The sequence below is a fragment of the Musa acuminata genome, chromosome BXJ3-9 (assembly GCF_036884655.1).
Source record: "Musa acuminata AAA Group cultivar baxijiao chromosome BXJ3-9, Cavendish_Baxijiao_AAA, whole genome shotgun sequence".
Lineage (NCBI taxonomy): Eukaryota > Viridiplantae > Streptophyta > Magnoliopsida > Zingiberales > Musaceae > Musa > Musa acuminata.
This window is the reverse complement of record NC_088357.1, coordinates 16,263,622-16,277,334: the sequence shown is the minus strand read 5'-3', so window position 1 is coordinate 16,277,334 and position 13,713 is coordinate 16,263,622.

Below are 13,713 nucleotides of genomic sequence, written 5' to 3'. Positions count from 1 at the left end.
ATTCATCATGAATACTTGCAACACGTCAACATGAACATATGCATAAACTTATGCATCACATGTCATGTCATCAACATACTTCTCCCCCTTTGTCATCAACAAAAAGGAGAAGTACCACAATCAAGTGTTTGTGATATTGGTTCAACTTATTGCATGAAAAACATATTATCAAGTTTTATCATCATGCAGTTTTGAAGCCAGAAAATTTAGCAAATGTTACATCATGCTTAGAATATTCAGGCTATCAAGTTTTAGATATGCAAGTTTTACAGCATACAAGATAGCAAGTTCTACATCATGTAAGCTAGCAAATTATAGATGTTCAAGAAGGCAACTCTTGCTTCTTGAAAATTTTGCTCACTTTGCTAGATGCGCAAGTTAGCATTTTTGCCTCTTTTGAGATAGCAACTTTTTGCTTCTCTTTAGACCAACAAGCTAGCAATTTTTACGATATACAAGTTTCACAATATATAAGCTAGCAAAAATTTCGAAAGCAAATACAAGATAGCTTTCTTGTGTAAGCTCATGATTCTTGCTTCCTATTGCAATGTGCAAATTGCAAGTTTTGCTTCAACTGGGATATTCAAGATAGTGATGTTCAAGAAGACAATTTTTCTTCTTGAAATGAGCAAATTAGCAATCTTTGCTACTTAAGATAGGCAAGCAAGCAATCAAGTTTTTGCATCTTCTTGACTTGTACAAGCTAGCTATCTCCCCCTTTGTCATTGTAAAAAAGGAAGAGAGAATACAGTTTTGTAGTTCTTTTTTCCTTTTACAACGATTTCAAAATCATGACAAAGGATGAATAATCAAGTTATGAATGTCAAGACAATTTTTCATCATGAATATTTTATCATTGCATGCATCATTATCATAAGTTGAAGTATTACATGCATGATATCATATCACCATTCATAATTACATTAATGTTTCAATATAGCAATTTCTTCTCAAAATGTGTAACTTGGCACTCATAGCATTTTAGATCATGATTTACATCATATGCAATACATCACAGCACAAGTATTGCATGCATAATTGCACATCATAAATGTTTCATATCATGATGGTATCAATTTTGTCAAATTATATCCTACCATGCATGATCAAAACTTCTCCCCATTTTATCATTGAAAACAAGAAGAAGGTAGGGGGAAGAGCATAAAAGTGTTAAATATTTCAATTATTTCAAGGCATTTACATCATAGATCAAGTCATGATTCATGATTCATCATAAATCAAGTTAGTTTTCAATCATCACATAAGGCATTTAAGGAATTTTTGAAACATAGGAGAATGATTAATTTAAGCATACAATGTTTCAATCCAATTCAAGTCATGAATATCAATGCTTTCATATTGTGAGTATTAATTTATGAATACCACAAGATATTATTTGTGACTTCAATTTTGCAAGATCAAGATTATGATTTAGATAAAACTTATTCAAATCAAATCATTAACTTGAAATTCATAATCTAGTCATTAAAATTAATTTCGAGATTCACAAAATATCATGAAATCATTAATCTCGATCAGATAGGAAAAGCATTTTTTAAGAGATTCCTTTTTTTTTTTTATCTAAGCATGCCTTAGTCTTTATATGCCAAATTAAGATAAGAATGAAAGTTCAAGACATAAGGCAAAGAAATCTTGTATTATGAAATATATGATATCAAGGCTCATGATTCATTCGAAAAGATATAGTACAAAGAGCAACTTGAAACATTCTTATCAAGATCACATTTTAAAATATTCCAAGTTTCAAGATATCAATATGACACTTCATTGAATTGCATTTCATTTGAAGAACTCCTTTTTGATAAATGTAGGGAGCATAATGAACGATCTTGATTTATAAAGAGCTTCATGTTATAATTATCAAGATCATGATTTTAATAATTATTCTCTTTAGCAAAGAATCACAAAAGCACTTTATCTTTGCATAGGAAATCTCATTGTATTATGATTTATAAATTCTTTTTCTGCACATGAATCATAGGAGATATGAATGTGAAACAAATCTTTGCAAGCAAAAACACTATCATTCATATTTCAAGATGGAATTTATAAGCATGAATCATTTCCTCAAATCCATTTTAGAAAAATATTTTTCATAAGTGTACGAGAAAATCCTGATTGTTAGGATACCAATTGTTAAGTGAATCCGAAAATGAAATTAACACTTTCATATATTCAGACACGATTTTTGCTATAGATCTTGAAATTAAATCAAGAAGATCAAACAAGCTCATGATCATGGATAACTTAAAATCACATGCATAAAATTGTTAATAACCATTTAATATTATATCTTTATGCATTACTTTAAATCAAACGTGATTTCATTCAACAATGTTAATCAAACATGATACACATTATTACTTCTTAACCATGATCTCATATTTTCAATCAAGATCATTTTATTTGTTTATCATAAAATATGCAATATTATCATTTTTGAAATTACTTAGTATGATCATAATAATTTTTTTTTTTTTTTAACATGTAATTTTTAAGAAAATTAATTCTAAACTAAAAGAGAAAGATACATCATGAAAGCATCAAGTAATTTCAAAATAAATTAGGGGGATTTCGATTACCTCATCATTGTAGGCTGTTAAGGCGTAGTTTGCCGCCTTGCTTTTGTTGACTTTCTCTTCTTCGGAGGAGCTCGATTCATCCCAGTTTTTGTTCTTCTTCTTGCGTTTAAAGCAAGTAGTTTGATTCTTTTTGCTTTTTAATTTTCGTTTCATTTGTAGTTTAAGTTCACCATCACTTGAGCTTATGCTCGAGTGGTCTTCAAATGTTCTATGTCCCAAATCCTTCCTGTTCTTTGGAAGGTGGTTCTCAAGTTCTTCACGTGCATTGCACGTCATTTCATATGTAATCAATGAACCAATTAGTTCTTCAAGTGGAAATTGGTTCAAGTTTTTCGATTCTTGAATAGCAGTTACTTTTGAATCCCAAGTTTTAGAAAGTGAGCGCAAAACTTTGTTAACGAGTTCAAAATCCGAAAAGCTTTTACCAAGTGAATTTAAACCATTGACGACATCCGTAAAATGGGTGTACATGTCAACAATGGTTTCGCTTGGTTTCATATGAAAAAGCTCGAAATCATGCAGTAAAATATTAACTTTCGAGTCTTTGACTCTACTAGTTCCCTCATGCGTGATTTCAAGAGTGCGCCAAATATCGAAAGCCGTTTCGCACAAAGAAACCCGATTGAACTCATTTTTGTCCAAAGCGCAAAATAAGGCATTCATAGCCTTTGCGTTTAAAGAAAAATACTTCTTCTCTAAATCCGACCATTCGTTCGTCGGTTTAGAGGGAAGTTGAAAACCATTTTCAACGATATTCCATAAATCCAGATTTAGAGAAATCAAGAAAACTCTCATTCGAGTTTTCCAGTAAGTGTAGTCCAATCCGTTAAAGAACGGTGGACGAAAGACCGAAAAGCCCTCTTGAAGAGCCATTTCTCTCGGGTGTAAATCCGAAATGAGAGATACCCCGCTCTGATACCAATTGTTAGGATCGAGAGCACTAAGAGGGGGGGGGGGTGAATTAGTGCAGCGGAAATCTTACAGCGATTAAAAACCAAAAGCTGCGTTCGTTCAATAAAAGCTATTATGATGCAAAAGCTAATTCTCAGTTTGTATCTAAGTGCAGTTTGCGTCTAAGCGCAGATTGCGTCTATGCGCAGTTTGCGTCTAAACACAGTTTGCGTCTAAGCGCAGTTTGCGTCTAAGCGCAGTTTGCGTCTAAACACAGTTTGCGTCTAAGCGCAGTTTTGCGTCTAAGCGCAGTTTACGTCTAAACTCAGATTTACGTCTAAATGCAGTTTTACGTCTAAATGCAGAAACTTGTTCGTAAAATTATAGAGGACAGTTTGCAGTTATCAATAGGATCAAAATGTAAGTGTAAACTGCAAAGAAACTCTTTTGTAAAAGCACGGAAGACAGTTCTGCAGAATCAAACGTAAACGTAAACTGTAATGTACGAAAATACGAATTTACGTCTGAATGCAGATTCGGAAGAACAGCACTTAGAACTTGTTCGTGAAAGCGCAGAGAGCAGTAGTAATGGAGGAGGTTTGCAGTAATGATAAAGTGCTCAAAAATAAACGCAAACCAGAGATTTAGAGTGGTTCGGTCAGCCTTGACCTACTCCACTTTTGGCTTCCTCCACCGACGAGGTTGCCGACGTCAACTAGCTGCCTTCCTTCAATGGGCGAAGGCTAACTGCCCTTTTACAGTTTCTCTCCTTTTGACAGGCTCAGGAGACAACCTTTACAGATCCTTTCTCTCCTCTCTTTACAACTCAAGACTTGAAGAACAGAAGGAGGAGAACTTTAGGACTTTACACAAATTTGAGCTCTTAGAATCACTGAAAAGATCAAGAATTCGGTGTGGATCTGTATCTTTTCAGTGCTGAATGGGTGGGGTATTTATAGGCCCCAACCCAGTTCAAATTTGGAGCTCAAAACGATCAAATCGATCAAATCCCAGAATTCTGGGATCAGGCGGTTGCACCTCTTGACTGGAGAGGTGGCACCGCCTGGCAGAGCTCGAAGACTGAGCTCAGGCGATTGCTTCTCTCTGCCAGAGCTCGAAGACTGAGCTCGGTGATTGCATCACCTGGCAGAGCTCGAAGACTGAGCTTGGTGATTGCATCACCTGGCAGAGCTCGAAACTGAGCTCGGTGGTTGCATCACCTGGCAGAGCTCCAAACTGAGCTCAGGCTGATGCACCTCTCTGCCAGAGCTCGAAGACTGAGCTCGGTGATTGCATCACCTGGCAGGGCTCGAGACTGAGCTCAGGCTGATGCACCTCTCTGCCAGAGCTCGAAGACTGAGCTCGGTGGTTGCATCGCCTGGCAGAGCTCAAAACTTGAGCTCTGGCGGTGCTACCTCTTGGCAGAGGAGGTTGCACCGCCCAGTCTAGCTCGAAGACTGAGCTCTGGGCGGTTGCACCTCTCGGCTGGGGCGGTTGCACCTCCCAGCCTCGCAGCCCTGGCGGTTGCACCTCCTGGCTGGGGCGGTTGCACCTCCCAACCCCCACAGCCCAGGCGGTTGCACCTCCTGGCTGGGGCGGTTGCACCTCCTGGTGCAATCAGGGTCCGAATGGTTCACTCCATTCGGCCCACTTTGAATCTTTTCAGGGGCCCAATTGCCCCAAGATTAAGCTAATGGGATCACCTCCCATTTTCATGCTTAATCATCATGCTAACTACGATTAACTCTAAGACAACTTCTGCAGCTTTGCTCCGATGCGTCAATCGCTTCTTCCGGCGAGTTTCCGGCCAACTTCCGTCGATCAACCGATAACCCTCGGTGATCCTTCTGCGGACATCCGGCAAACTCCTGGACTTTGCGACGATCCACTTGGCGAGTTCCGACGAGCTTCGCTTGGCAAGCTTCTGGACTTCTCGGATCTGTCCTCGCTGAACCTCCGACGACCGTCCGAACTTCCGTCGAACTCTTGAACTCCCAACGTGATCATGATCTTGACTCCGGCGCAACACCTGCTGCTTGTCTTACTCTTATCGTAGTTAATCCTGCACACTTAAAACAAAACTTCGATCGAGACAATTAATCCTAAGCAATTAACCAAGTTGTCCGGCATGTCATTGGTCCCTCGACGCTTCGTTTGATTCTTCGGCGCATCGTCCTCTCCTGCGGCCTATTGCCCAATCGGCCAGTTGACTCCGCAACTCCGATATCCTTGGCACAATACCCGCTCTTCTTGGCCCGATGCCCGAGTCCACGGCCCGAAGCCTTCTGTCGATACGTCGACCGATCCACCGGCCCGACGTCCAATCTTCTGACATGTTCCTCCGGCACAACATGATTTTCGTGCTTTAATTGTCTCATCCTGATCAAAGCATCCTGCGTCACTCAAAACGCAGATTAAATCATAAACATATATCAAGTAGTTTCATCATCAAAATACGAGATTCAACAATCTCCCCCTTTTTGATGATGACAACCACTTGATGACGGAGTTAAACTTAACTCCCGGAGTTTAAACAAACTCCCCCTATCAATATGCCATATTGATAGAACCTTGAATTTAAACTGAATTCAAGTCATTGCAATATTCATCATGAATACTTGCAACACGTCAACATGAACATATGCATAAACTTATGCATCACATGTCATGTCATCAACATACTTCTCCCCCTTTGTCATCAACAAAAAGGAGAAGTACCACAATCAAGTGTTTGTGATATTGGTTCAACTTATTGCATGAAAAACATATTATCAAGTTTTATCATCATGCAGTTTTGAAGCCAGAAAATTTAGCAAATGTTACATCATGCTTAGAATATTCAGGCTATCAAGTTTTAGATATGCAAGTTTTACAGCATACAAGATAGCAAGTTCTACATCATGTAAGCTAGCAAATTATAGATGTTCAAGAAGGCAACTCTTGCTTCTTGAAAATTTTGCTCACTTTGCTAGATGCGCAAGTTAGCATTTTTGCCTCTTTTGAGATAGCAACTTTTTGCTTCTCTTTAGACCAACAAGCTAGCAATTTTTACGATATACAAGTTTCACAATATATAAGCTAGCAAAAATTTCGAAAGCAAATACAAGATAGCTTTCTTGTGTAAGCTCATGATTCTTGCTTCCTATTGCAATGTGCAAATTGCAAGTTTTGCTTCAACTGGGATATTCAAGATAGTGATGTTCAAGAAGACAATTTTTCTTCTTGAAATGAGCAAATTAGCAATCTTTGCTACTTAAGATAGGCAAGCAAGCAATCAAGTTTTTGCATCTTCTTGACTTGTACAAGCTAGCTATCTCCCCCTTTGTCATTGTAAAAAAGGAAGAGAGAATACAGTTTTGTAGTTCTTTTTTCCTTTTACAACGATTTCAAAATCATGACAAAGGATGAATAATCAAGTTATGAATGTCAAGACAATTTTTCATCATGAATATTTTATCATTGCATGCATCATTATCATAAGTTGAAGTATTACATGCATGATATCATATCACCATTCATAATTACATTAATGTTTCAATATAGCAATTTCTTCTCAAAATGTGTAACTTGGCACTCATAGCATTTTAGATCATGATTTACATCATATGCAATACATCACAGCACAAGTATTGCATGCATAATTGCACATCATAAATGTTTCATATCATGATGGTATCAATTTTGTCAAATTATATCCTACCATGCATGATCAAAACTTCTCCCCATTTTATCATTGAAAACAAGAAGAAGGTAGGGGGAAGAGCATAAAAGTGTTAAATATTTCAATTATTTCAAGGCATTTACATCATAGATCAAGTCATGATTCATGATTCATCATAAATCAAGTTAGTTTTCAATCATCACATAAGGCATTTAAGGAATTTTTGAAACATAGGAGAATGATTAATTTAAGCATACAATGTTTCAATCCAATTCAAGTCATGAATATCAATGCTTTCATATTGTGAGTATTAATTTATGAATACCACAAGATATTATTTGTGACTTCAATTTTGCAAGATCAAGATTATGATTTAGATAAAACTTATTCAAATCAAATCATTAACTTGAAATTCATAATCTAGTCATTAAAATTAATTTCGAGATTCACAAAATATCATGAAATCATTAATCTCGATCAGATAGGAAAAGCATTTTTTAAGAGATTCCTTTTTTTTTTTTATCTAAGCATGCCTTAGTCTTTATATGCCAAATTAAGATAAGAATGAAAGTTCAAGACATAAGGCAAAGAAATCTTGTATTATGAAATATATGATATCAAGGCTCATGATTCATTCGAAAAGATATAGTACAAAGAGCAACTTGAAACATTCTTATCAAGATCACATTTTAAAATATTCCAAGTTTCAAGATATCAATATGACACTTCATTGAATTGCATTTCATTTGAAGAACTCCTTTTTGATAAATGTAGGGAGCATAATGAACGATCTTGATTTATAAAGAGCTTCATGTTATAATTATCAAGATCATGATTTTAATAATTATTCTCTTTAGCAAAGAATCACAAAAGCACTTTATCTTTGCATAGGAAATCTCATTGTATTATGATTTATAAATTCTTTTTCTGCACATGAATCATAGGAGATATGAATGTGAAACAAATCTTTGCAAGCAAAAACACTATCATTCATATTTCAAGATGGAATTTATAAGCATGAATCATTTCCTCAAATCCATTTTAGAAAAATATTTTTCATAAGTGTACGAGAAAATCCTGATTGTTAGGATACCAATTGTTAAGTGAATCCGAAAATGAAATTAACACTTTCATATATTCAGACACGATTTTTGCTATAGATCTTGAAATTAAATCAAGAAGATCAAACAAGCTCATGATCATGGATAACTTAAAATCACATGCATAAAATTGTTAATAACCATTTAATATTATATCTTTATGCATTACTTTAAATCAAACGTGATTTCATTCAACAATGTTAATCAAACATGATACACATTATTACTTCTTAACCATGATCTCATATTTTCAATCAAGATCATTTTATTTGTTTATCATAAAATATGCAATATTATCATTTTTGAAATTACTTAGTATGATCATAATAATTTTTTTTTTTTTTTTAACATGTAATTTTTAAGAAAATTAATTCTAAACTAAAAGAGAAAGATACATCATGAAAGCATCAAGTAATTTCAAAATAAATTAGGGGGATTTCGATTACCTCATCATTGTAGGCTGTTAAGGCGTAGTTTGCCGCCTTGCTTTTGTTGACTTTCTCTTCTTCGGAGGAGCTCGATTCATCCCAGTTTTTGTTCTTCTTCTTGCGTTTAAAGCAAGTAGTTTGATTCTTTTTGCTTTTTAATTTTCGTTTCATTTGTAGTTTAAGTTCACCATCACTTGAGCTTATGCTCGAGTGGTCTTCAAATGTTCTATGTCCCAAATCCTTCCTGTTCTTTGGAAGGTGGTTCTCAAGTTCTTCACGTGCATTGCACGTCATTTCATATGTAATCAATGAACCAATTAGTTCTTCAAGTGGAAATTGGTTCAAGTTTTTCGATTCTTGAATAGCAGTTACTTTTGAATCCCAAGTTTTAGAAAGTGAGCGCAAAACTTTGTTAACGAGTTCAAAATCCGAAAAGCTTTTACCAAGTGAATTTAAACCATTGACGACATCCGTAAAATGGGTGTACATGTCAACAATGGTTTCGCTTGGTTTCATATGAAAAAGCTCGAAATCATGCAGTAAAATATTAACTTTCGAGTCTTTGACTCTACTAGTTCCCTCATGCGTGATTTCAAGAGTGCGCCAAATATCGAAAGCCGTTTCGCACAAAGAAACCCGATTGAACTCATTTTTGTCCAAAGCGCAAAATAAGGCATTCATAGCCTTTGCGTTTAAAGAAAAATACTTCTTCTCTAAATCCGACCATTCGTTCGTCGGTTTAGAGGGAAGTTGAAAACCATTTTCAACGATATTCCATAAATCCAGATTTAGAGAAATCAAGAAAACTCTCATTCGAGTTTTCCAGTAAGTGTAGTCCAATCCGTTAAAGAACGGTGGACGAAAGACCGAAAAGCCCTCTTGAAGAGCCATTTCTCTCGGGTGTAAATCCGAAATGAGAGATACCCCGCTCTGATACCAATTGTTAGGATCGAGAGCACTAAGAGGGGGGGGGGGTGAATTAGTGCAGCGGAAATCTTACAGCGATTAAAAACCAAAAGCTGCGTTCGTTCAATAAAAGCTATTATGATGCAAAAGCTAATTCTCAGTTTGTATCTAAGTGCAGTTTGCGTCTAAGCGCAGATTGCGTCTATGCGCAGTTTGCGTCTAAACACAGTTTGCGTCTAAGCGCAGTTTGCGTCTAAGCGCAGTTTGCGTCTAAACACAGTTTGCGTCTAAGCGCAGTTTTGCGTCTAAGCGCAGTTTACGTCTAAACTCAGATTTACGTCTAAATGCAGTTTTACGTCTAAATGCAGAAACTTGTTCGTAAAATTATAGAGGACAGTTTGCAGTTATCAATAGGATCAAAATGTAAGTGTAAACTGCAAAGAAACTCTTTTGTAAAAGCACGGAAGACAGTTCTGCAGAATCAAACGTAAACGTAAACTGTAATGTACGAAAATACGAATTTACGTCTGAATGCAGATTCGGAAGAACAGCACTTAGAACTTGTTCGTGAAAGCGCAGAGAGCAGTAGTAATGGAGGAGGTTTGCAGTAATGATAAAGTGCTCAAAAATAAACGCAAACCAGAGATTTAGAGTGGTTCGGTCAGCCTTGACCTACTCCACTTTTGGCTTCCTCCACCGACGAGGTTGCCGACGTCAACTAGCTGCCTTCCTTCAATGGGCGAAGGCTAACTGCCCTTTTACAGTTTCTCTCCTTTTGACAGGCTCAGGAGACAACCTTTACAGATCCTTTCTCTCCTCTCTTTACAACTCAAGACTTGAAGAACAGAAGGAGGAGAACTTTAGGACTTTACACAAATTTGAGCTCTTAGAATCACTGAAAAGATCAAGAATTCGGTGTGGATCTGTATCTTTTCAGTGCTGAATGGGTGGGGTATTTATAGGCCCCAACCCAGTTCAAATTTGGAGCTCAAAACGATCAAATCGATCAAATCCCAGAATTCTGGGATCAGGCGGTTGCACCTCTTGACTGGAGAGGTGGCACCGCCTGGCAGAGCTCGAAGACTGAGCTCAGGCGATTGCTTCTCTCTGCCAGAGCTCGAAGACTGAGCTCGGTGATTGCATCACCTGGCAGAGCTCGAAGACTGAGCTTGGTGATTGCATCACCTGGCAGAGCTCGAAACTGAGCTCGGTGGTTGCATCACCTGGCAGAGCTCCAAACTGAGCTCAGGCTGATGCACCTCTCTGCCAGAGCTCGAAGACTGAGCTCGGTGATTGCATCACCTGGCAGGGCTCGAGACTGAGCTCAGGCTGATGCACCTCTCTGCCAGAGCTCGAAGACTGAGCTCGGTGGTTGCATCGCCTGGCAGAGCTCAAAACTTGAGCTCTGGCGGTGCTACCTCTTGGCAGAGGAGGTTGCACCGCCCAGTCTAGCTCGAAGACTGAGCTCTGGGCGGTTGCACCTCTCGGCTGGGGCGGTTGCACCTCCCAGCCTCGCAGCCCTGGCGGTTGCACCTCCTGGCTGGGGCGGTTGCACCTCCCAACCCCCACAGCCCAGGCGGTTGCACCTCCTGGCTGGGGCGGTTGCACCTCCTGGTGCAATCAGGGTCCGAATGGTTCACTCCATTCGGCCCACTTTGAATCTTTTCAGGGGCCCAATTGCCCCAAGATTAAGCTAATGGGATCACCTCCCATTTTCATGCTTAATCATCATGCTAACTACGATTAACTCTAAGACAACTTCTGCAGCTTTGCTCCGATGCGTCAATCGCTTCTTCCGGCGAGTTTCCGGCCAACTTCCGTCGATCAACCGATAACCCTCGGTGATCCTTCTGCGGACATCCGGCAAACTCCTGGACTTTGCGACGATCCACTTGGCGAGTTCCGACGAGCTTCGCTTGGCAAGCTTCTGGACTTCTCGGATCTGTCCTCGCTGAACCTCCGACGACCGTCCGAACTTCCGTCGAACTCTTGAACTCCCAACGTGATCATGATCTTGACTCCGGCGCAACACCTGCTGCTTGTCTTACTCTTATCGTAGTTAATCCTGCACACTTAAAACAAAACTTCGATCGAGACAATTAATCCTAAGCAATTAACCAAGTTGTCCGGCATGTCATTGGTCCCTCGACGCTTCGTTTGATTCTTCGGCGCATCGTCCTCTCCTGCGGCCTATTGCCCAATCGGCCAGTTGACTCCGCAACTCCGATATCCTTGGCACAATACCCGCTCTTCTTGGCCCGATGCCCGAGTCCACGGCCCGAAGCCTTCTGTCGATACGTCGACCGATCCACCGGCCCGACGTCCAATCTTCTGACATGTTCCTCCGGCACAACATGATTTTCGTGCTTTAATTGTCTCATCCTGATCAAAGCATCCTGCGTCACTCAAAACGTAGATTAAATCATAAACATATATCAAGTAGTTTCATCATCAAAATACGAGATTCAACACATACTTCCATTCCTTGGGTAATTATGGTTCAGAGGAAGATGCATCCAAGTTGCTAGATGAAGAAAGAATTTCATTTAAATTCAAAGCATCAAGATTAAGATCATCATGAAAATCATTTTTCTTAACTCCAGAAACTTCATTAAAAACAACATAAATAGATTCTTATATAACCAAAGTTCTTTTGTTAAAGATACGAAAGACCTTAGAAATAGAAGAATAGCTAAGAAAAATCCCTTTATCGGATTTTGCATCAAACTTTCTTAAGGCATCTTTTTCATTCAAGATAAAACATTTATACCCAAAAACTTTAAAATATGAAACATTGGGTTTTTTGTTGTTCCATGACTTATAAGGAGTTTTGAAAAGTAATGGTCTTACTAGAACCCTATTCATGACATAGCATGTCGTATTTACGGCTTCAACCCAAAAATATTTGGGTAGGCTATATTCATTTAATATGGCTTTTGTCATTTCTTGTAAGTTTCTATTTTTGCTTTCTACTATTCCATTTTGTTGAGGATTTCTCGGAGTAGAAAAATTGTTGTTGTATCCATTAGATTCACAAAAATCTTGGAAATCATGGTTTTGAAATTCACCACTGTGATCACTTCGAATTGATAAAATCATAAAACCCTTTTTATTTTGAACAAGTTTACAAAACTTAGAAAATACCTAAAACAATCACTTTTGTGTGCCAAGAAGTAAGTCTAAATGTATCTACTATAAACGTCCATGATGAAAAAGGCGTATTTGCTACCTCCTAGGCTTGATGTTGCAATTGATCTAAACAAATCCATATGGATCAACTGCAATAGTCTAAAGGTGCTTATTTGATTCTTTGGTTTGAAACTATCTTTTATTTGTTTTCCTAGTTGATATGCATCACACACATTATCTTTAATGAACTTAATGTGAGGAATTCCTCTTACAAGTTCTTTAGATGAGATTTGAGAGATTAGTTTCATACTAGCATGACCTAATCTCCTATGTCATAATCAAGCATCGTCATTCAAAACTGAAAAACATATTTCATTATAAAAATCATCAATGTCGATAGTATATACATTATTTTATTTTAGAGCAATCATGAATGTGTTTTTGTGTGATTTTTCAATAATGCAAGCATTGGATTCAAATCTAATGATGTATCCTTTATCACACAATTGACTAATATTCAAAAGGTTATGCTTTAAACTATCAACCAACAACACATCTTCAATAAAGAAGTTAGATTTGTTACCTATGTTTCCTTTGTCAATGATTTTACCCTTGTTGTTGTCTCCGAAGGTGATATATCTTTCGTTTAAGCTAGTGAGCTTAGAGAATTGAGATGGATCTCCAGTCATATGCCTTAAGCATCCACTATCAAGATACCATCTCTTGCTCCTAGCTTATAATGGTAAACATTTCTTTAAAAAAGGATGATTTTTAGGTACTCATTTGACCTTGGGTACCTCAAAAATCGATCTACACAATTTATCATATTGTATTAAGTCATTTGAAGTTCCTTTAGGAACCCAAATCAATTTATGTGGACTATATTTCTTAAATGAACATTTGTACACAACATATCCAAATTTGCAATAAAAATTATATTTGTTTCGGGGTGAAACATGTAATGTAGGGCCTTTAATAAAGATGGTTGGATTTTG